The sequence below is a fragment of the Cryptotermes secundus genome, unplaced genomic scaffold (genome assembly GCF_002891405.2).
Source record: "Cryptotermes secundus unplaced genomic scaffold, Csec_1.0 scaffold627, whole genome shotgun sequence".
Classification (NCBI taxonomy): Eukaryota; Metazoa; Arthropoda; class Insecta; order Blattodea; family Kalotermitidae; genus Cryptotermes; species Cryptotermes secundus.
This window is the reverse complement of record NW_019733843.1, coordinates 209831-234607: the sequence shown is the minus strand read 5'-3', so window position 1 is coordinate 234607 and position 24777 is coordinate 209831. Positions and strand designations below refer to the sequence as shown.

General features: G+C 42.6%; 1 long non-coding RNA gene across 1 annotated transcript in view; it reads right to left on the bottom strand.

Moving 5' to 3' along the window:
* Positions 1-1990: 1990 nt before the first annotated feature.
* LOC111868254 overlaps positions 1991-24777 on the bottom strand; it is a 222009-nt gene continuing 199222 nt past the window's right edge. The window contains exon 4 of the long non-coding RNA XR_002843483.1: positions 1991-2066. This is a non-coding gene — a long non-coding RNA (uncharacterized LOC111868254). The remainder of the gene's footprint in view (positions 2067-24777) is intronic.

The following is a 24777-nucleotide window of genomic DNA, read 5'->3' as shown; positions in this document are numbered from 1 at the left end:
GCCATTTCATACCACAACTACAAAAAATTTGGCTTCTTGTTCTTGTTATAGGTCACTGCACATACCAATAAGTTATCTTAATAAAGATTCGATCAAGATAGAATGTGCAAAATATCGGGTTGCGACACGGCTTCTGACAAATTTCACACACTGAAGAACACGTCTCAGCGAGTCCCTTTCCACCTGTTTCCCTCTGTTTGAGCCCCAAGATCTGATCTAAATAGCAGCTTCCAAAAAATCTCTTCGGAAGAAATTTTTACGCCGCACAAGTTCACAAGTAAAGTAAGAACAATAAGAACACGATATATACGCAGTCATGTATTAGTCACTTTCAGTTCGTAACCTTGATTCTGAGGTTCAAGGACCGTCGTGATGAAGTGAAGAATTCGGTGGACGGAAACGCGTAGGATCTGCTGCCACCATTGTACAGGCTCCGAGCACGAAGGTTTGGCAGGGGGCGGGGGGGGACGCTATATTCAACGCTTTGAAAAGCAGGGGCATTGGGATTAATTTATCTCTGTCTGAAGTTGTACCAACTGCAGAAGTTCCAGCCAGTACAATGTTAAGTTGGTTTAATTATTATGAGAGTCACGGCTTGTTCCAGGCACCGATCTAGAATTGCCTTGATAGGACTGAAAGAGCCTTTAAGAATTTTGGGAGGGTAATGACAGATGCGTCTTGCAGAGATCAGAAAATTTGTTCTCCCGATTATTAAGGATTTTATCGATTATAGCATTGCCTGCTCTATTAAAGAGTTGGTGATTATTTCTTGTGGATTTATTCGTAATTATACTTGTAGTAAGGGTCCTTTTGAAATTTAGGATTTGTGGTTCTCACAGCAGTTGTTATGATGAGATCTATCTTCTGGAACATAATGTCGTGTATTCCGTTGAAAGTCAACCGAAGTTTCGGAGAAGAATCTATCCTCCATCTTCAGTGTAGAAGAATAAGCGAAGGGAGAAACCACTGTGAAGCAGGTAGCAAGTAGATGTGGGCACCGCGTAAATATATTTATAATTTTCTGTCACCCAATAGGTCTACTGCTGTAATAAGGAAATCAAGAGTGTAGAAGCAGGGGAGCATGTGGCTAGAATTTAGCAAAAAAATGCATACAGAGTTTTAGTGGGGAAATCCGAAACGAACGTCAACTTGGAATATGGAAAATAAGTTGCGAGACTTAGAGATGGACTGAGAATATGTCGTGGTGACGAAACATCCGACCTCATTATCACAGAGTTTGTTAATTAGGTACAACGGATGAAAAGTTACGTCCAGACATGTACAGTCTAACAGCGCCATGTAGTAATGTTCTAGAGCCTTTTTGGTGAAAATATTCCAAACACTGGGTTCTCGTTTACAAAAAAAAAATCGCTTGTATTATAATATAATCTAACTCCGAATGTCGTAACAAATATTTGGTTGTATGTTAACAATTAACCTGTTGGTGTAAGTTTTGATATGAGGACAATTTTGTAAACCACCTATACTTATATCTTTGCGGTCTCTCATTAACCTCCTGTTATTATCCACATCTACTTTAACTGGTGCACTATTTTGATCAACCTCAAATCCTATACATTTTGGTAGTCTGACTATAATGTTGAGCCGCCACTGAACTGCCGTGGAAGCGACTTGCATCGTTCTTGCAATGAGTTCTGCAGCTTCGATCCGACAGTCGATATTTTTGGTAGGCTAAGTTTGCCAATTTAGTAGCGTCATGTATTCATCTCAGGATGCTGATCAAGCCCGAATTGGGGATTCGCACTTTCCGCAGTCTGATAATATAGATTTACTGCAATATCTGTATGCCTGTAGGCTGCTGCTTACGTCAGGAATAAAAAAATGGAACATAAAATGCTGAACACCGTAAATGAACGGCGGTACGGGCAGTCGTACGCGATAAGTTTATTGGCGTTCTCAAAATATGAGACAGCTAAGTTAAAATACGTATCAAGGAAGTAAATGACTTACTTCTGGATGAAGCGATGTCCTATTGTGAGAGACAGACTTTATGGGCTCCTCCAAAGCAAAGGACGGCGAGAACCTTACAGAGTGTAGTCCATATCCTGAAAAGAAAGCATAATTAAACGAAAGGTCGTATCTCGTTAAACGTTATTCTATTGTAATGATATGTGTATGTATATTCATGAAATACATATGAAAGTACATCTAGGTCCTTACAAGCCTGTCCTCGCTCTACTGGTCATAGTTCCTGGCTACAGATCCTGAGGTCCGGGTTCGATTCCTGGCGGTACCAGATTTTCTGAGAACTAGTGGGTCTGGAACGGGGTCCACTCAGCCTCGTGAGGATAATTGAGGAGCTATTTCAAGGAAATAGCGGCTCCGGTCTAGAAAACCGAAATTAACGGCGGTGGGGATTCGTTGCATTGACGACGTAACACCCTCTTTACGCTAAAGTTGCCAGTAACTTCGCCGACAAGCGGCGATCGCTCGGTCGGCTTTAGTCCGCTTGCGGACAAAAGCCACGGATTTTTTTTAACTATTCATATGCCAATCACGGTGGCCGCGCGGTCTAAGGCATGAACTGTCTTCGCTCGCTCTAAAGCTGAGCTCGTGGGTTCGAATCTCACTTAAGGCATGGATGTCTGTGTGTGCGTTTATTCCGTGCTTGTGTTGTCCTGTGTGTAGGTAGCGGCTATGCCACGGGCTGATCACTCCTCCAAAGTGTCCTACCGGCTGTGTAAAAAAAGATTATGAAACTACAGAAAGAGGCCAGGGCCCAACATAGGGCTCTAGAGCCATTGATGAATGACTGACTGAATGAATGAATGAATAAAAAATAACTATTCATATAAATCAATCATAAGGTGCCCTGAACTACCGGGATTTGATTTCCGGAAAGAGATGACTTTCTTTTCTTAGATATCACCTAACCATAGAATTATGACACACAACAGGAAGAACACTATAAAAACTATAGAAGTATTCTCGCAAAGTAAATTCGATCACAATATAGTCATAAAATCAAATCAAAGGAAAGAGAATGCGATGGGTGAGACATGCAGGACGCTTGGGAAAGGCGAGATATGCAATCAATAGTTTAGTCGGAAAATATTAATTAAAGGGGCCGCATTGGACCAGCATGCGTAGATGGGAAGATAATATTAAAATGGACCTTAAAGAAGTAACGTTATAAAATATTGACTAGATTCATGTGCCGATTATAAGGTTCAGTGGCAGCCTGATGTGAATATGGCAACAACACTCGGTTTCTATAAAAGTGGCGGAAGTTCTCTAATCGACTCTGTGGAACTACCTAACCCAGAGAAGAACATTTTTCTTGAAAAGATAATATTCGTTCAGTTAGTTAATAAATTCTCCTGCCTAATACCAAGCACGAGATGCACGACAGAAGATGTCAATAAAGTACAGAAACTGCTCAATACCATGTATTTTTTTCCCTTGGCACTACAGCCCCAGTGGGTGTAGGCCTACCTCCATGAAGTTCACTTCGATTTTTCTAGATCTTACACATTCGGTAGGACTCCTTGGGCGGGTGATCAGCTCGTCGCAAGGCCTCTACCTGTACACAAACACAGAAAAACGCACACAAACATCCATGCCCTGAGTGCGATTCGAACCCACGATCCCGGTTTCCGAGCGAGCGAAGACAGTACATGCCTTAGACCGCTCGGCTACCGTGATCGGCAGTGTATAAGAATAATATATAAGAATTCACTTCGTACCTCACAGGAAACAGATCCGAACCCACGATCCCGGCTTCCGAGCGAGCGAAGACAGTGCACGCCTTAGACCGCTCGGCTACCGTGACCGGCTTCAATACGATGTATACCTTCATAAAATGTCCATAGAAGGCTTAGTTTTGTTATTAATTCATTTGCAATAAATTCGTGAATTACATTTTTAAGGTAGAGTGTCCACGATTGCGATACTGTGACTCATGTGACAAAACTGTCGGTTTCTCTACTTTGATCACTGGTCCATAACCTAACAAGTTTCCTAATTCAAATTGACTTTGACGGAAAGGTACTGAAGGAAGGTCAGAATTGAGCTGAAGGTTGCGGAACAATACTAACCACGCCAAAATGACTGATGATATAAACATTAATTAAAGAAACTTAATTTACCATTTCTTCATTTTGTACTTCCCCACCGGATAGACGGTCATTATTAGTTCTCCGCAGGAATGTTTGTAAATGACTCACCCAGACTAACTTTTTGAAAGGCAGGTGTGAAATTGAGGTCTGAGTCCTTTAATGAAAGATTGCACTGAAAATAATTAGCATTGTTGATAAACTTATTTGCTAATGACAGCACTGAGTAAAAAGAAACATGTAGGCCTTAATTGTTCCACTAAACACTAGGGTTATCTAACGGCCTGACCTCCAGTTATTGTCGGGGACACATACACAAGTTTCACACTGTTAGCTGTGTGCTACGACAGCAAGCAGAGCGTAAGTACGTAGTGGTTGATTGTCCGCAGATTCTGAAGTAGGAAGCAGAAGGACTTGACAGAACAGGAATATTTTCTGTGTGTCTGTGCACCCTCCTCCTAATTTGTTTTCTGTGCGGTCCGCGACGCATAAATGGAAAGTGGGCGGTTAGTTCTTGTTTCAATTACTATGTTGCACTACGTTCCTAATCATTTTGTTTAAAGGTAATTGATATTTTTAAGTTTAAACATTAATTATATCCCGATATAGTATACGTTCTGTTGAAATATGTTGTAGCTGGTAGCGTCGGCTAGAGGGGAAGCCAAGTACTGGCACAGTGACTGCAGTTCGACCCCAGATTAGCACAAAACTAGCCTGAGAAACGGCTACCGCATCCAAGAAAGGCAGCAGGCACACAAATTACCTACTCCCGGCACGGGGTAGTGACGAAAAATAATTATATTTGTTTATTTATTCAAGGTTTACTTAAATATACAGCAGAAGGGACAGCGTAGTCGGTAGAGCGACTGGCTACGGGCTGGACGACCGAGGAGTCGAAGTTGAAGTCCCGATAGGGTCAAGAATTTTCTCTTCTCCACGTCGTTCAGACGGGCTCTGGGGTCCATCTAGCCTCCTATCCAATGGGTACTGGGCGCTCTTTCTTCGGGGATAAAGCGGCCAACTAGTGCCGAGGTCAAGAAAATGTGAGCCTATATATCCACTCCCCCATACACCTACATGGTGTAGTGCTTAATTAGTTAAGCACAGTGATAACTTTACCTTACCTTATATACACTTTTAGCAGATCGGTCTATACGGCTTTGAATTGTAGGTTGTGTAAATAATGAACTGGAAATGTGGAATGAAGAGATCGTGGCCTAATCTGATGTGTCATCCCGGCATGAATACTGAAGTTAGCATCAAAAGCCAAACTTTCTGCATGCTGTGGTTCTGCAGTAGGTAATTATTGCGTCTTGATTTCCCAGCCTCGGAGCAGCCCACGTCAGTAAGTGAGGGTCACTCTTCGACACGTGTAAGGCTTCTTCTTTACTCCTCATAATCGACATGTTACACTAAAGTAATTGTGTAGTTCTCGTTTGACGACAGATTCAGAAACATCCGACAATGTTTACCCTTCAGTTACATATAAACAAACCTTCTGACTAAGTAAGAGTCTAAAAATACAAGGATGTTACAACTTCATATATAACCCGACCGAGAGAAATGCTGCAGTGATTCGAAGAATGGCTGAACAAATCTCTCAGCTCGAATGAGATAAGAGAAACAATTTATAAACTTGAAAATCGCTGTCTTCTGCTTTGTACTGCCTTGTAGTCTGGAAGAAAGTTACTTTTAGGAGGAACCCGCTACCTTCGTCTTAATGATAGAACCTCAAAATATGGACAGCAGGTTTTCTCTAAAACTTTGGTAGCTTTCTATTTGGCGTACGCGGAGTCACAAAATCTTCATATTCATCGCCGTCAGAACCCCAGAAACTTCTTTAAGATGGAGATCACAGGTTCCATGAAAACAATGGTAACCTTCTACCAGACCGCACAGCAAGAACTCGTTAATTTCGAGCTGAGCTTCATCGACGGTTTGTCTATGTACATCCTCCGTACCAGAGCGTCTATTTCATCATTCGTTCGGTAGCTTCTGTAGATTGAATATTCAGACGGACAGACTCGACTTCCCTATTATGCATTCACTTTATGTAATTACAGTGAAGAATTCATAATCAGACAACTGTGTTAACACCATACGCTCCTCCCGACCGGCATCAATCAGTAGTACCAACCTTGATAGCGACAGAATTGGTGACTCTGTGAGTCATTCATTCAATCATTCAATGAAGGAAAATACGATGACATTCATGGTTCTCTGCATACGCTGTGAGAAGTCTCTGCCTACAAAATTTTCTCCCCTACATATCAACTTCCTTTCCACTACTGGAAACACGTGCGGTTGGAGCTATGCCCCGTCGACAAACGCACATGGGCGTTCGAGATGCGCGAGTTTCAGTACTGAAATATTTTGGCGCATACTGTATTTTTCAGTTTGACTCAATTTACCCGTTAACATAGTTTCTGTCATGTACCTCACTAACTGATGTTTGCAGAAACAAAAGAAAAGGAGTATGGGGGAAGAGTGAAGTTGTGTTCGTTAACACCTCATTCCCACCGTAGGGAGCTCTGCTAGGACACAGGTGCTTGAATCTGACGTTGGTTATTGGTCTGGGCTAGCCGTTAGCGGCCGTTAAACCGATATCACCCGTCGTTTGGGCTACAGCGCAATACTTCGTAACAGCTGGTGTGTAGCAGACGAGTGTTGCTTTGTCAGCGCCATCAAGCAATATTTCTGACACCGGGGCAAGCCACTGGGTGGCAACTGGTACCGGCATGGTTAGCACAGCGAGAACTCGTTTGAAATGTATCCGGTTCAAATCCCGATCGGCGATTGGTTACTCTGATTACGGACCTTTGTGTACCCTTGAGAGTACATAATTCAAATACGTCATATGAACGGCTCCTTCTGCGTCCTTCCCAAATCACAGTTGAAAGTAGCGCTGTAATTTATAGTTGGACGCTATATAATCTAAACGGTTGGCATATCGCCCTTAATTAACCAAGAAACAAACAAACCGATCATTAACTCGCATGAGGCGACAGATTTTCAAGAGACCAATTTCTTTTCTTTGGCTAATGCTATAATTGTCTTCTTACTTACTTATGGAACTGAGCCCTTCTTGAGGAGACGTCAATTCTGCATCTACTCAAGAATTTCTTAGCATTTTATGAAACCTGAAGATTCACTACCGTGTTCACAACTGCCTTTCAGTGCTCCCTAATGTGAGCCAGATCAATCCAATCCAATCCATGCCATCCCATCCTATTAGTCTAAGATCAATTTTAATATTGTCCACCCACCTATGTCTTGGTCTTCCCAGTGGTCTCTTTCCTTCGCGCTTTCCCACCAATAGTAAAGTAAAAGTAAAGATATCCCTGTAAGAGGCCCATAGGGTTGTAAGACGTTGAGGGACCCACATTATCTAGACAATCGGCTCAAAGATGGCGGTAAGGTTGTCAGCCTTACGCGCCAGCAGCGCTTTACTCCCCAGGAAAATTATTTAATTAATTCCTGGTACTCATTTCTGTTAGAGGCTGAGTCAACCCCAGGGCCACAGTGCGGCTGGAAGGATTAGGTCAATTGAAAAAAAAAAATCCAATGACCTCATCGGGACTTGAACCCGCGACCTTCCGGCTCCCCCATTCGTGCTACATGCCCTGCCCACCTCACCTTCCTTAATTGTGTTGTTACTAGGAATAATTTTATACATTTTCTTGGTACTTCATGAGAGAATAAATAAAACAGAGTGATTGAGGATGAAACACAGGCGAATACTTCGCCCCACATAATAGCACCATGATGACCATAACAGTGTAACGAGAAGCTTCATAACTCGTATTCTTCGCCAAATATTGTTGCAGCGAACAAATGAAGGCGGATGATACTGACGATGCATGTAGCATCGGCATGAAAATGACATATTCTTGCGAAAATATGAAATATGAAGGCGTAGATGGGAGGACAACATTAGCATGGAAATATTATATATAAGAACAGGGAAAGAGTTCATGGGACTCGGATCCGGTACGGACAGTTGTGAACAAGATGGGGAATTCCCTGACCACATGAGTGGCCATTGGCATATGTAAAATGACTCTTCGCCATGATGACGGGTTAGTTATAATTCGTTAATACTGTTTGAATTCGTGTCACTCATGTGAATAACATCACACCACGTCCTCCTCCTTGGCAGCCTTCATTGGTCAACATAGTTACGTTATTGACTTATGCGTATACTAATTAGATTTTACTGGGCACAATCTTTCTGTATTCTTAAGGGAATATATTATCATGTAAAATTGTCCGTGTTCTTGATTAATCAAGCACTATGCCATGAAGAATTTCTTTTTCGATGGCTCTTGAAGCCCATTCAGGGCCCAGGCCTCTAATTCAGTTCCGTAATAATTTATCACGCCGGTCACGGTAGCCGAGCGGTCTAAGGCATGCACTGTCTTCGCTCGCTCGGATCCCAGGATAGTGGGTTCGAATCCCACTCAGGGCATGGATGTTTTTGTGCGTTTTTCTGTGTTTGTGTACAGGTAGAGGCCTTGCGACGAACTGATCACCCGCCCAAGGAGTCCTACCGAACGTGTAAGATCTAGAAAAACCGAAGTGAACGGAGAAATTCATGGAGGTAGGCCTAGGCTCACTGGGGCTGTAGTGCCAAGGAAAAAAATAATTTATCACAGACGGTAGGACTCCTTGAACGAGTGATCATCCCGTCACAAGGCTTCTACTTAAATATAAGACAACACAAACACAGAATAAACGCATACATACGCCAAGGATCCACGTCTTGAGTGGGATTCGAAACTAAGATCCCAGCGTGCGAGCGAGCGAAGCCAGTTCATGCCTTAGACCGCGCGGCAACTGTGACCAGCATGAAGGTATATATATATATACGTATATACACAGACATTTATAATTTCCCTAGCGAGTATCAGACTCTACAAATCCATTCATTTCATGCTCGTTTGAATTATCCTAACAAAAGCAGGCGTGCATACAAATAATGAACTTCGCCACTTTGTAACTATTTCCATCCTTCAGTAACTTATCTTCTCACGGCCCGGTAAGTCTCTGCAGCATATTGTTCTCAAATATATGCAATCACAGCAAGGTGTGAGGTTCTCAAGGCTGTGGCTATAAGTATTACTGCCTCACGGGGAATGGAAAGCCGTATAAACTGTTCTTCTGTTGTACAGACACCAACTGTTTTTTGTTACTGTTCCTTATGTCATCTCCATGCTGAAAGCTAACCGGGTTAGCTCAGTTCGAGTAGAGACTAGGCTACAGGCTACAAGACCGAAGAATCGAGGATTCATTACCGGCAGGTGCAAGAAGTTTTTCTCTTTTCCATAATTTCCAGACCGGCTCTCGGACCCATCCAGTGGCTTATCCAATGGGTACCGGGGTCTCTTCCCCCGGGGGTAAAACGGGAGGGCTGTGAAGCTGACCATTAACCTCCATCTAGTGCCGAGCTAAAAAATGATGAACCCTTACCTCCACTCCCTCATACGCCTTCATGGCATAATTAAGTTCAGGGATAACTTCGTCACTTCCGTGTGTTTTTTTCCTAAGCGATCATAATTGATTTTATAGTGCCAAAGCGATCTATGTCCATCACTGTTTCGTTCCTTCGCAACTGCTTAATTCATAAAACCAACTTGATGGTAAAACAAAGTACAACTATCTCTGTAACAGGCCCTGGGGGCCCATAGGGTTGTGAGACGTCGAGGGTCCAACATTATCTAGACAATCAGTTCACAGATGGCGGTGAGGTCATCCTTATGCGCTGGCTGCCCTTTACCCTCAAGAAGATTCCTGGTACTCATTTCTGTTAGAGGCTGAGTCGGCCCCAGGGCCATAGTGCGGCTGGAAGAAGTAGGTCAGGTAAAGGTAAAATTATCCGGTCACGGTAGCAGAGCGGTCTAAGGCATGTACTGTCTTCGCTAGCTTGGAAACCGGGATCCTGGGCTCGAATCCCACTCAGGGCATGGATGTTTAGTTTGTGTGTGTGAGCATTTTTCGGCGTTTATGTACAGGTAGAGGCCTTGCGAAGAGCTGATCACCAGCCCAAGGAGTCCTACCGAATGTGTAAGATCTAGAAAAACCGAAGTGAACGGAGAAGTTCATGGAGGTATGCCTAAGCCCACTGGGGCTGTAGTGCCAAGGAAAAAAAAAAAAGGTAAAGTTATCCCTATGCTTAACTAATTAATCACTACGCCACGAAATGTATGGGGGAGTGGATGTATAGATCCATATTTTCTTGACATCAGCACTAGCTGAAGATGAATGGTCAGCTTCACGACCCCGCCGCTTTACCCCCGAGAAAGAACCCCCGGTATCCATTGTATAGGAGGTTGGGTGAACCTCAGAGCCGGTCAGGCCGACGTGGAGAAGAAAAACTTTTGGGGGGAAAGGATTAGGTCAATTGAAAAATCCACTGGCATCAGGAATCGAACCCGTGACCTTCCGGCTTGTAGAATGGTGCCTCAACCAACTATGCTACTGCATGCACCGATCTTGATAGTAAATAAAAGAAAGTGGATCAATGAGTGTATATACTTATATATATTTATATACGTATATTAAGACAAACATAAATAAAAAAAGAATATCTTTTCAAATGATGTTATTCAAAACCTACCTTCAAAGGGTTGAAGTACGATATCTTCCTACTACTTAAAAACTTCAATATTCACACTGGACGGAGTTGTTTTGTCTTTGTAGGAAGATATAGTACTTCAACCCTTCAACAGTCACACTGGAAGTTGTTTTGTCTTTGTAATTTGTTAGTGTGACGGACCAGAATGAAACAAATCAAACTATATTTTCCTTTATGATGGAGGAGGCAAGTCTTCCGAAACGTCGGCAACCGTATACCAGATTCTCATAAGAAAGGAACGGTCATATTTACCGCCGTTAGAACTTTACATCTCATACACAAGTATTCAGTACGTATCAACATATCATGTTCCTTTAATGTCCATTTGGGAAAAATTTTGTTCGTTGGAAGTTTGTCCAATGTGTTCATAGCTCAACAGAAGAAAATGTTGCAGTAAGAGACACGGATGAGTCTGCTTTGCTTAGAAACACGCAAGTAGTCAGTTAACTTGTTTCAGAAGCTTGTCATCTACTTTACAAACCTTAATGACCCGTCTACTTTATAGCTACAATACGGAACTCCGAAAGGAGGTAAGGTGAAAGGCATTGACGGAAATGCTGTGGTTCAGCCGGTTCAGGGTTTACATCTTAGTAGGACCCACCCATGGGCTCCTCCTCTCTCAATTGCGTTACATCAGTAAGAAGCTGAGGAGTGAGCATTGGGAATTAAGGCTTTTCGTGCAGGCATAATCCAAACTGAGCGCTGCTCCAATTTACATCTTCGTTTAGTTAACGACAAATCATAAAGGCTTATCACCAACGACTGGAGGGACTGTAATAGCTCAGTCGGTATGGCGATTAGGCTACGAGCTAGATGACAAAGTCGAGGTTCGAGTCCCGGTGAAGGAAATAGCTCTTTCTCTTCTCCATAACGTCCAGACGAGCCCCAGTGCCCACACCCCTTCCTATACAATGCGTATTGGGAGCTGCTTCCCTGAGGTAAGACAGTAGGAGTCTCCATGTAATACCGATGTTAAAAATGGTGGAGCTATATCTCCATTCCCCCATACGTCTTTACGACATTGGGCTTAATTAATTAATTAATTGAGACAAGTGTTAGAGAACCTTTGAAAATAACGTGAAGGTAAAAGGTAGTGGCCTATTTCAATGTGTTCCAGTCTTTTCTCCGGGAAATGATAAGTGCTCAATCAGCATTGCTGTCCTCCTTTCAGAGATCTGAACTCACCCTACCGGACTATAAACTGCTCTACCACGGCATTTCGTTTGAACGGACTTCGAACATTACTTTTCCCTACCTTTCCTGAAATACGTATCCAAGTAAATATTCGCTTATGAAAATGTTGATCAGTTACACAGAAGGAGATTTGTAGAGGCAGAGGTAAAGTTCTGCCGGTCACGGTAGACAAGCCGTCTAAGGCATGTACTGTCTTCGCTCGCTCGGAATCCGAGATCGTGGGTTCGAATCCCACATAAGCCATGGATGTTTGGTATGTGTATGTTTATTCTGTATTTTTGTTGTCCTGTGTTTAGGTAGAGGCCTTGCGACGAGCTGATCACTCATCCAAGGAGTCTTACCGTCTGTAAAATGATCATTAAATTGAAAAAAATCAGAGGCCAGGGCCCAAGGGGGCTGTAGAGCCAGTGAAAATAGGTAAAGATATCCCTGTGCGTAATTAAGAACCACGCCATGAAGACGTATATGTGAGTGGATGTCTAGCTCTACCATTCTTTACCTCGGCACTACACGGAACTGAGTCGTTAGCATCATGTCTCGGCCGCTTTACCCCCGGGAAATGAGCCTCCGGTAGCCTTCGGATAGGAGGATGTGTGGGCCCAGAGCCCGTGTGGACGCTGTGGAGCAGAGCAAAATCTTCTGCTTCTGGCAGGAATCAAATCCCAGCCATCCAGCGCGTAGCCCGTCACTACACCGACTGAGCTATCCCGTTTCCTAGTACGAGATTTGTACAGTTTAGAAAGCGCTTGCAACATGGCAGACTGATGAAACACGACTGCCTTGAAGAGTCGTTATACATTGTACAGTACAGTAGCCCGGTCGTGATACAAGTTCCGCAACCCGCTGTTCTTCATTGCCTCTCCTTCGCCCATGATTGAGTACCCTCGCCCATCTCAGGACCCGGGCGGGTCTTCAAACTACACTCCGGGGATAGTAACTTGCGTTGTGTAGCTCGTATAGCATACTGGGCCTAACACAGAGAAAGCCAAGCGGAGAAAGCGACACATTTCTCACCCAAGTTTACATTCTGTATGTCGCTCGAGGGTCGCTCCGCGGTATTCAAGCACGTGTCACAATATGCGACACAATGATGGCGACATCAAGCGATGCCACAAAGGGAACTTCGTGATGTAACAAGACATCCCTCCCCAGAAACTCTACACGTAGCACCGTTAAAGGGGCAAGTGTGTAGTTCTCGTGGTTCTGGTAGAATTAACAAATAAACAAACAAACTCTCTCTTAATGAAATCAGAAAGCTCAACACCGACAGTAACAAAACTCAGCACTGGACACAAGGCTTGACGGCCGTGAGGTCGGAGTTCGAGTCCCGATAGAGTCAAGAATTTTCTCTCCTCCACGTCGTCCTGGCCGGTTCTGGGGCCCACCCAGCCTGCTTTCCAATGGGTACTGGGGGGGGGGCTCTTTCCCCGGGGGTAAAGCGGCCGGGGCGTGAAGCTGACCATTCACCTCCAACTATTGCCGAGGTATATAAAAAGTGGATGTGTACATCCACTCCCACATGCGTCTTAATGGCATAGTGCTTAATTAGTTAAGCACAGGGGCAACTTTACCTTTTACTTACTAAGTTGCTATAACGGTACGCCGTCAACTGCAGACAGATGAATGATGAATACTGAGTACAAAAGCATTCGGAAGGAAACGATGGTGGATTAATTACTGTATTCTGCCGATATTCGTCTTCAATGACGGAGTAAAATCACGGTAAACCTCAGTCAAGACAGCTGGTATATTAATCAATTCATAATTTACTTTAGGTCCCGTACGTGGTGGATACAGTTCCGTATCAATCCTTCTTGGAACTTGTTCCATCAATGTGACATGCTGAATATGACGTCACTGATATCTGTTCGAGACGAAGCAAAGATAGGTTTCCCCAAGTATAGCATACACCTTCACTTCGCTCGAGCACCTGCCCCACCTCAGGCTGACTCTACTGCGAGTGACCTCTGACCCATCGCTTCAAGCCCCTCACGAAGAAAGACGGTCTAACTTCTCGTTACTTTGTATCCATATTAGGCACGGCGAGGCCGGATGGGTTGCAACCTGGGGCAGGGACACCTCTCAGGGACGGGTCACGCAATAGACACGCTGTCTTGTTCCTGGGTTACGCAACACTGCGTCCGATAACTACAACACTATAAAAAACTCATCAGAAATTTCTAACTCGTCTACCGCAAGCTATATAGCGATTACAAATTATCAGACTTGAATACAATACACGGTAGATGTGCATCTACTGGTTGAGCATTAACTTGTCCCTCTTACCCAGCGCTGCAGCGTCTGTGTTCGTTCCCTTACTTTATTGCTGCCAGAACTTGCATGTCTCTTACTGAATAATCAATGCCAAGATAACAGGGAAAATAAAGAAATACGCGAGGATGGCAGTTTTAACAAAATGTAATGACGATAAATGAGCAAACTAACGGACAAACAAGTGAAGAATGGACAAGTCTGAGAAACCAAAAAAAGAAAGGAGGAAATAATGCAAGAAGAAAGGAAATGTAGAAAGAAGTAACGGGGGAAAACAAGAAAAAGAATACTAAAGAAGGGTAAAAACAAAAGTCTGATTGTCAGGAACTTTTGTTTTATGGAAGTGAAACATGGCTAACCAGTTCAAGTCATGAGATACGAAAGCAGAAGCCTAAAGCGCAAAGGAAATTCTTCGAGAAGCAATTGGATTTACACTCAACAGAGACCGACAGAAAATTAATAAATTTGTCGTTGAGAGAATAATACAGAGAAAAGAGAGAACTAGCTATGCCACTTACACGAATGATTATCGAATATAAATCTGGCAGTAGCGTCTAGCTAGATGGAGGCAGAAACTGCTACACAACTTCAGAGCGAGGTAATGGTACTGTGCAGGAGTGTGATAAGTACCCGCTAAGTGATCTGGTTGGCAACCGCGAAGAAACTGACAACAACTGCTATATGATCCATCCCAGTGCAAAGTCTAGTTCACTTGCTGCTAGCATTACAAAACGGAATCTTTCCATCTCCATGGCTACTCCTGTGCATTTTCTTCCTCTTACTTGATACTATATTTTACACCTGATTTAAAAAGTTAAAAAAGTTTCCCCTGTGACTATTTAAACAACAAGCTACGTGTGAAGGTGCGGAGATATGGCTCCATGCAATCGTAACCTTTACGTTAGACGATGGTCAATTGTCACTATCAAATTTTGGCCGCCTTACCACGAGAAAAAGATCCCCAAGATAGTCACTGGATAGGGGCCATGGAGAGCGTCATCGTCACCTTGGATGTGGTGCTGGCGGGGAAGAATTTCCTGTCACACTTCGAGAATCGAGATCCAGGATAGCTCAATCGATATATAGGCTAGGTGGTCGAGTGATCGGGGTTCCATTCCAGGTGGAGGCAAGAATTTTACTCTTCTTCATAACGTTCAGACTTAATTCAGACGTGTATGCAATGGGGACCGAGGTTATATCCCCGCGGGTAAAGCGACAGGGGCGTGAAGCTGACCTCTCAACTCCATCTAGTAGGAGGATAAGAATGGTGGGAGTTATACCATAAATTTTTATGGCTTTGTGCTTAATTAATTAAGTCCATGGATAACTTCTATTTCGATACTCGAATCCTAGTCATCCAGTCACAATACTGAGTCGTAAAGAACCATTTGAAATAAAAATAGTGTGGCACTTCAGTTGAGCAACGGAGCTGAAGGATACATCCCACTGAGTGGAACAGACAGCGGTGCTGAAGATAATAAGAAAGTTGTGCAAAACCTCTTGATTGATTTACGCCCATGCGGAGCACGACTGTTACTAAATGCCCTATGCAACACTCCAGGAAGTTCTCTGGCGTGATGACTTAAATCTGAACGCACATCACGACTGTTATAAATCTGTAATTCTGAATGGAAACTACTTTCGTGCGATTCAATAAAGTTCAGTTTCCCAAGATCTGCCCTCAATTGCTTTAAATTTACATGTATCTCTCTTATATACTCGAGGGGGGGGGAGATAATCCACCTTTGCCTTCTGACACGGCAAGAGGTATAATATTGCGTCAGAATGGTTCACGCTTTAACGGAGTGTTGAAATTAATACACATCTAAGGAAAACCCACTCCCAGCTGCTCGCCAATGTGATGTATCGGCCTGCTCACGGCTGGGGCCATACTCAGTTTTGCTGTAATGAACACTGGGCAAGGGAGTTAATTTAAAACAATACAAATCTGCTAGTTCGAAGGTCACTACATTAAGCTGTAAACTTTCTCCATTAGCGTAAGTTCTTCGTAGAACAGCCGACAGTTTTCATATGTCAAAAGAAAAAAATATCCCCACTGCTACAGAACGCAAAAGTTTTCGTTATCATTACGAAATCCCATCAAGAGATGATACTCTCTTTAGGTTCGACCCAGTTTACACCTCCATAAATTATTTCATTAAGGTCAATTTGTATATGTCATCCTTCGTGCTGGTTTCTCAAATGGTCTTTAACCACAGGGCTTTGGGCAAAAATTTACGAACATCTCTTGCTTTTACAGTGTGCTGCATGCCCTGCTCGTCGCAAAGCTTTGATCTAATCATCCTAAAAGGTAAAGATAACCCTATAAAAGACTGTAAAGGCCCATAGGGTTGTGAGAAGACGTCGAGGCTTCCACATTTTCTAGATAATCAGCTCACAGATGGCGGTGATGTCGGCGTTACAGGCCGGCCGCTCTTTGCCCCCGGGAAGATTCCTGGTACTCATTTATGTTACAGGACGAGTGAACCCCAGGGCCATAGTGCGGCTGGAAGGATTAGGTCAATTTAAAAATCCGATGACCTCATCGGGAATCGAACCGGCGACCTCCCGGCTTGTAGCATAGTGCCTCAACCAACTACGCTACCGCATGTCCCCACACTCAGCATGATTCCATGCTGTACTTTAAAAGCAGCAGAATCTAATAAGGTCCAGCCTAACAGAGTCGTTTGACACCGCGGAGGTCCAGGTTCGAGCCCGAGTATTATCATATGGGATTTGTGGTGGACAAAGTGACGCTGAGGCAGGTTTTCTCCGAATACTTCAGTTTCTCGTGCCACTCTTCAATCCACCAATTGCTCCCCAGTAATAACACAGTTGTTCACTGTGTTAACGAGTATTAGAGTTCAGTTGCCCTGTATTAAGCAAGCAGGATTTATAGTACTTGGTATGCTGATATTTTTCTTTTCTGTTTCAGATTTTGTTTCTTCACAAAATCGCCGAAGATCTCTACACTAAACAGACGGACGGTTCCAAATCGAGATGACGTGGATAACAAACAATCGGCTACCCAAAGAAGAGTCTCCCAACATTCCAAGATATAGAACTTGTTTTATTTCAGAGTGCATGAAGCAAGACAAACAAAATTGCATAATATCGACTTTAAACTAGCCTTCAATCGATTCACAGTCCCACCCTTGAATCTCCGTGGGTAGAAGTTCTTAGACTCTGCCGTAGATAATTTAAATGACATGTCTTGCTAAGTAAAAGGAAGCAATTAAAGAGAATCGCTGTAGTAAACACCAAAAAAATCTTATGGTTGGGTCTATAAGAAATTCTATGCTTTGCATTGCTCTCATAATAGTGCTCCCCGCAGCGCTATTACAGATCTCGTTTCGTGTGAGTGAATTCTATCATCCACATCCTTGAACTTTCCTTTCCCTCACCACAACATTACTTTCAACTGTTTTCTCGTGACCATTATGGGTAATGAATCCAAGTAATTTCCACGTTAATCACCAAAAGATAATAGCATACATCAATACAGTAATAAAAACAACATTAGTCAACAAGGTTATGGTAACATAAAATAAAACTGAATTTCCAAGTTAATTCTGATACGCTGATTCCATATCTAGTCACAATTTCCTTTCAAGTCACAGTTCTGAATTTTGAGCCAAAACTTCGCGGTGTGTTCATATTTGCCTTGTTACTTTTCTTAATGTGTTTATGACAGTCGGACCGTCTCTGTGGTCTAGTGGTCAGAGTTCCTGGCTACAGATCCAGACGTAGAGCTACCAGATTTTCTGAGAAGTAGTGGGTCTGGAACGGGGTCCACTCAGTCCATTCATCCGTTGTGCTGACCACGTGACACCTCTATCCGCAAAAGTTGACACTAACTTCGCCCAAAAGAGGCGTCGCTCGGTATAGTTCGCTTGAGGACTAAAACCACGGACTTTTTTTTTATTTATGATATTTGTTGGTCGTAATGTGAGAAACTGATGGCTCATTTCTGATACGGATTATCCTTCTTCAAGCAACGCAATTATTTCAAATTGTGTAATTACTGACATGTGTTTACAATCTGTCAAGATTTAAGCTTCTAGGACTTGTTCCGAGTCTCACTGCTGATCAGACCATCTTATTTCATGTCTGCCCAAATTTCTTTTTTCCTCGATTTATTTTAAATCTCAGCTGATTCTTTCAAGACTTACTGATAAGGGTTAGGGCTATCAATTTGTGTAAAATTAAACAGAAAATTCTGTGACGTCACAGACGCATTGTCCTTGGTGACATTGATTTGTCTATTGTTAAGATCCGATCGTGCTGCTGACTGCTGGCCACATTAGGAAACTCCCAGTTCCCTTACAAGGCCCGGCCGCAAGCAGTATAGAGGCAATCAGAAGGCAGTTCCTGTAGTGAAAGGGAAAGACAACATTACTCAAGGTTAATTAATAATGAGCTGGACTTGTGTACGCGCGTGCGTGCAACAGCTTTGATACGGGTTCCTCGGAATGGTAACGCACAAGTATGCGTATCAGGGGTGGCCAACTGGTTTCAAATTACTTCCTTATTTATTCTTATTAAAGAGGTGGAAACCGAAAGTGTCGGTGTGGTTGGTAGCATTTCCATTTCATAACGGGGACGCAACCGGGAGATGGCGTCTGGTGATTCTCCAAGAACATTTCCTGAATAATGCCTTAAAATAGGCCATGATCATCCGTATTTACCCCCACCCATTTTCCCCTTGCAGTAACTGGCATTCGCCGATGATATGAAGAAACCAGAAAAAAAAAATAAGAGATCCTCATTCCAGGCAATAAATTGAACTATGTAACTGCAATGTGACCACCGTATAATCTTGCAAATCATTATCGACGTTACGAAAGAACATAGCTGTATCCTTAAGGTAGAAGAGTGGTTAGGGATAGTACAAAAAACTCCGTGGCTTTAGTCTGCAAAAGAACTGTACTGACCGAGCGACCGCCGCTTGTCGACGAAGTTAGTGCCAACTTTAGCGGACAGAGGGTGTCACGTGGTCACCGCAACGGATCCCCACTGCCGTTAATTTCCATTTTCTAGACCGGAGCTGCTATTTCATTGAGATAATTCCTCAATTATCATCACGAGGCTGAGTGGACCCCGTTCCAGACCCACTACTTCTCAGAAAATCTGGTAGCGCCAGGAATCGAACCCGGGGACTCTGGATCTGCAGCCAGGAACTCTGACCACTAGACCACAGAGGCGGTAGGTTAAGGATAGTGCATTCAGATAATGGAGGTTCTTCCGTAAGGTCAGTAACGATCTACCAGACTACACCTCGTTCCTCCCAAGACGTCGGTATCTTCACAGTCACCACCGTGACAACCTGAAATCCAGTTACGTTGCTCTCATCCGAAACGTCTTCACAACCTTCATGTCGCTACTATTTACGTTCATTCAAATCAGTGACACTTCCGGTCTGTGCCCATATGTCTGATTGATTTTGCTCATCCCTTCTGAACACACAGTTGGAAGGCAAGCAAGGAGTGGCCTCCGAGTTGGCAGATCCTCAGGTGCGGTATCTTGTCAACCACTGAGCAAGCACTTCATAAATAATTATCCGCTCTGAAACCATACTCCAGCAGCTGTTCTCAGCGGTAACCGTCAAAGCTGCTGACGGAAAGGATAAACAGAAGCAAATGTAATGTAATTTCTTATTATTGGTATATGAGTTGTTCTCAAATGGTGGGTCGTGACCCTTTCAAGAGTCAAGAGGACGTCAAAGATTATATTCGAGAATTCCGAATTTTTCCCATGCTGGTACATACCTATTTCTGTTGATATTCGTACATGTCACTTATACACATTTCTTAGTGAAAAGTCAGGAAAGCTTTAAGTTTTGAGAGATACGGGATATACTTCTTTGTTGATCATTACATAGAATAAATACAGACCAAACGGGAAAGTACTTGTAGTCAAGAGTTTGGGTGTAGCATGGCAAGAGGGAAATACAAGTGCGAGATTTTAGAGGACCGTCGATTGCAATGCCTGTACTCAGACAAATAAACATAAACAGGAAGAAGTTTAAGTTTGTATGTGTGCTAGCTGATCATGTGTTTGTGTTATTTCGTTCTCACTCCATATACATACGTTTCACGTAATTACATAAGTTATAAACTGTGCAATCTTGAGGATAAGCAAACAAAAATACAGAAACAAACCCCCATAGCTTTACTCCGCGAGCGAAATATACCGACCGAGCAACCGGCGCTTGTCGGCGAAGTTAGTGCCAACGTTAGCGGATAGAGGCTGTCGCGTGGTCAGCGCAACGGATCCCCACGGCCGTTAATTTCGGTCTTCTACACCAGATCTGGAGGATAAATACACAAATTAATTCTTAGTATTTTAAAAAAGAAATAAGGGAACGAGATAAAGTATGAAACGATAAGAAATGTAGAATGCAGATACGAAAGAAATTATCCATGTTTAATTTCAACTTGCATTTACAGTAGCGTGTTTCTCTGTGTGTATCCTGATAGGCAAAGTAGACACTTTTAGCTGGACTACAAGGCAGAATGAGAGCTCATTCATTCGAACAGGAAGTGACAGAGCTTCTGACCTTCCCACATCCAAACTTGGAACTACTTCAGCTGTTTGCCTATAGGCGTGCCGTTTATAACAAGCACATATCATTACGCAATTTAAAACATATATCTATCATAGAGATTTTTTTAATTTCTTTAAACAGAGTGGTTTACCCATACTTATTTACCTTGGTTCAGGACTTTTCTACGTTCCTTTCATGCCCAAGCAATGAGTTCCAGCCCACACATGATATAAAAACATCGAGTCATGGTGACCTTGATCAAAAAGATTCGCCATCAAACGTATCTCGATGCTTAACATCCAAGTTCCCGGATTTCTCAGACTCGAAATCTTTTTTTTTCTTTCTGATATCCGAATTTATCAGTACAGTGATCCACAGACTCGTCTTCGTGGTCTTCAGCAAATCACGTAAGATGTTCAAAATGTTCAAAATGTTCAAAATGGAATATCCTAATCTCGTCATCATACCAAATTCCAGAGAAGTCAGCATAAATAATCTCGAGATGCATAATACTGGTCGCAGATTCCTCACCATTCTGATGTTCTGTCACTCTGTCAACCTCATGTCTCGACTTGTCATCCTGGCTCTCGGATTCATCACTCTGATGCCTTCACAAACTCGTCAGCATAACAATGATCAAATTCTTTTATTATCCTGGCTTCATTACTCCTAATCATCGTGACTTGTAGACCCAACACAAGTTCAGGCCCCTCTTAAAATGTGTTTATTGAACAGACCTCTACCCCTCTTCCCGCTTATCCAAACTCGGGAAATCCTCTAGTACCTACCTACCAACCACTCGGCGCTACAGCCCTGGGTGAGCCTCGGCCTTCTCTAGAACCAGTCTCCACTGCTCTCTGTTCGTCATCTTCTCTATCCATCCTTTCACCTTCATCTTCTTCTGCTCGTTCTCAACATCGTCTGGCCATCTCATCCTGGGTCTTCCTTTTCTTCTTTTGGAACATAGCCTTACTTTCAACATTTTCTTTGGCATTGCATTATCTTCCGTTCTTTCGGCATGCCCCAACTATCTTATTCTCTCTGACTTGATAAATCTTACTATATCTTCTCCTTTCAGTAATGTGTTTGTATCTTTATTGTATCTTATCCTCCAAACATCAGTTTCAATCATTAGTCCGTATACAATCCTCCAGTAGAGACTAATAATTACATTCCTGATCAACTTCATTTTATCAGGCTTTTTTTCTTTCTCCGTCAATATCCTTTTCAACAAATTCTTCGCCTTGCTGAACGAATTCGTTACCAAATTCTAAATACCTTAAGCTGCATATTAGCGAACCTTTTCTCGGGCTTCTTTTTCTCACATACTAATCATCAGAACATTGATGGGTTCCTGTACTCTACGAATCTCTTGAAACAGCCATGAGCTCACCGCCACACGAAGTTCGCAGCGTCCACAGTAGCAGGTGATTGGACAAGGTCAAATGAAAGAAAGATATTTTTACCTTTCTTCAGCTGACGTCCTCAAAAATTAAAATGATCATTATAGTGGCCAAGTTCCAAGATGCTGCACACTTGACGCAAATATTTCATCTCCATTTGTCAGTACCACGTGGGCTGAAGCTAGAAGTCTGACAAACTTCGAGAAGTCTTTCACCTGTAGTGATTCATTGGCACAGTCAACGACCACCTGCCACTCACACTTAGAGACCCACCTGCCCATAGCGACGCCTCCTCGACAACCAGCCCAGCATGCATGTTGCGCGGTTCTGTCTAAGGTGGAACTCTCAGAACATTACATTTTTTATACTCTCAGGTCTGTTACATATGTGACGTTATTAGATGTCGAAAGATACAGCATCACAATGTCATCACACCCTGCGGGCAAAACTCCACAAATTGTTTTGCAGAAAAATAAATAAATTAATTATATTAGCTCATGGGAGACAGCTTCATTCGTTCCAGTGGTGTAGGATACGTTCTGTTACTGTGATTTGGTTCATCCTGGTCCGTCACACTAGCAATATTATAATAGATTATCAACTCCGTCCAGTGTGACTGATAAATTATAATTACAATAATTTATAAATATTTTAATATATTCATGCACATCACTGTAGTTGTTAAAGGTTCAGATATTATATGCATGACATTGTAATGATATTATGTGCATGTATTGATATTGACCAGTTACATTGTAATAGTAGTTTCCGCTTGTATTGATATATCCTCCTGAAGATGGTCTCTCAGACCGAAATATGTCAAGGATGAAAGAGTGAAAAGGAGAGGAAAAAAAACATTTATCATTCACACTGGACGGAGGTGATAAACTTTTATGATCTCTGACTAGTTATTTTTGGCAGATACAAGGAAGAGTTTCCATTTCTTCTGTAGTAATACCTCCCCATCGCGCTCACATTTACAAACATCTTACATCTAAGCATCTCGAATTAGTATCTGCAGCAATGTATATCGTGTTCCGAGACATATTTCCATAGTTGAGTTCACCCTCCTAGCCGTGCGTGACTGTACACCGTTAAACACCTGCTAATTCTTCCATATAAAATATAAACTTCTTCGTTCCTCTCTCTCTTCTCTTCTCTTTCTTCCTCTTCCTTTATTATTCCCTTAATCGTTTAGAAGCCGGGTTGTGACACAGATATCTGCGTAATGTAATCCGACATGTTACAGCCAAACTCAATTCTGGGCGATATAAAAACCGTTAGAATTTAAATCTAAAGCCGGTGATATTAAAGACAAATTTTCTTAAAGCAGACAATGAACAGAATATTCAAAATATTACAAACGTAAGATCTCTGTGACTGACATTTATGACACCTGGAATTAAATTCGTATAGTGAGTGAAGACGTCATAAATTCTTTCACACACACTTTTACATTTATCAGTTGTGCTTCATCCATTCTTCCTGTGACTTTCATCGCGTATAATATCTTATTTTGCCACAGTTCCACCTACAATGACGGGCATATACGTTGAATAGAAGAGAATACGGGCGCACATCTTTGTTGTTTGAGAAAATGTATCAACAATTTCACCGGAAATTATCTATTTACTTTTAACACGGGAGTACTGTAGTAAATTAACCATGTTACATGTGGCCTCATTGTGTTGAACACCCCTGAAGAAGATAAATGATATTAGAGTCTTTTGTTATCCTCTTGTTGTATTCGAATAGTAACAAACCCCAATTCCCTATCGATTCCTTAGAGATATTTCACTTTTTACGTAAGTTCCAGTTCGTTTATTTACGTAGGAACTGACAGCTAATAAACACATTTAAAAATACAAAATACAGCCAAGGCTGCAGCTCTATAGCCTCGTAGGTAGATCGACTTCAGCTCTTTCTGTAACTTGGCAGATTTCCGTAACCAAACCCGGCGTACACTGCGAAGCATAACTACACGTATTTGTGTCCATGCTCTTACTTTTATTTTATCAAATTTCGCAAAAAATTCATGATGTTGGCCGTCACCCTGACCCCACAAGTCACAAATTTTTGGGACGGTTAGGACTTCAGTCCTCGCCACTATGTCCAGACTGAATTTAGACAAGTCCAGCCTTCTAGACTACCGGTACCGAGCTCTCGTCCGGAACACAGCGGCCGAAGTGTGAGGTTAACCAGTTACATGCACCTAACGCTGAGGTTAAGGATAGGTGGAAGTTTACTCCAATCCTCTGCACCACTAGGCTACTCGCTCTGAAGACCTGATGTTTCAGCAGATACTGTTATGCTGTAGAGTGTGCATAATTTCTTTACTACAAGACTTCGCTTGTACTCTTCTCCAAGTATAGTTAGAATGATCAACTCAAAGAAAATGAGATGGGCAGGGCATTGAGCAGGAATGGAGACAAGAGGAATGCATATTGGATATTGATGGGAAAACCAGAAGGAAAGAGAACACTGGGAAGACCAAGACGTACGTGGGAGAACAATATTAAAATAAATCTTAAGAGACATAGGATGGGATTGTGTGGACTGGGTCAGGCTCAGGATAGAGACCAGTGGATGGCACTTGTGAACACGGCAATGAACCTTCGGGTTCCATAAAATGCTGGGAAGTTCTTGAGTCGC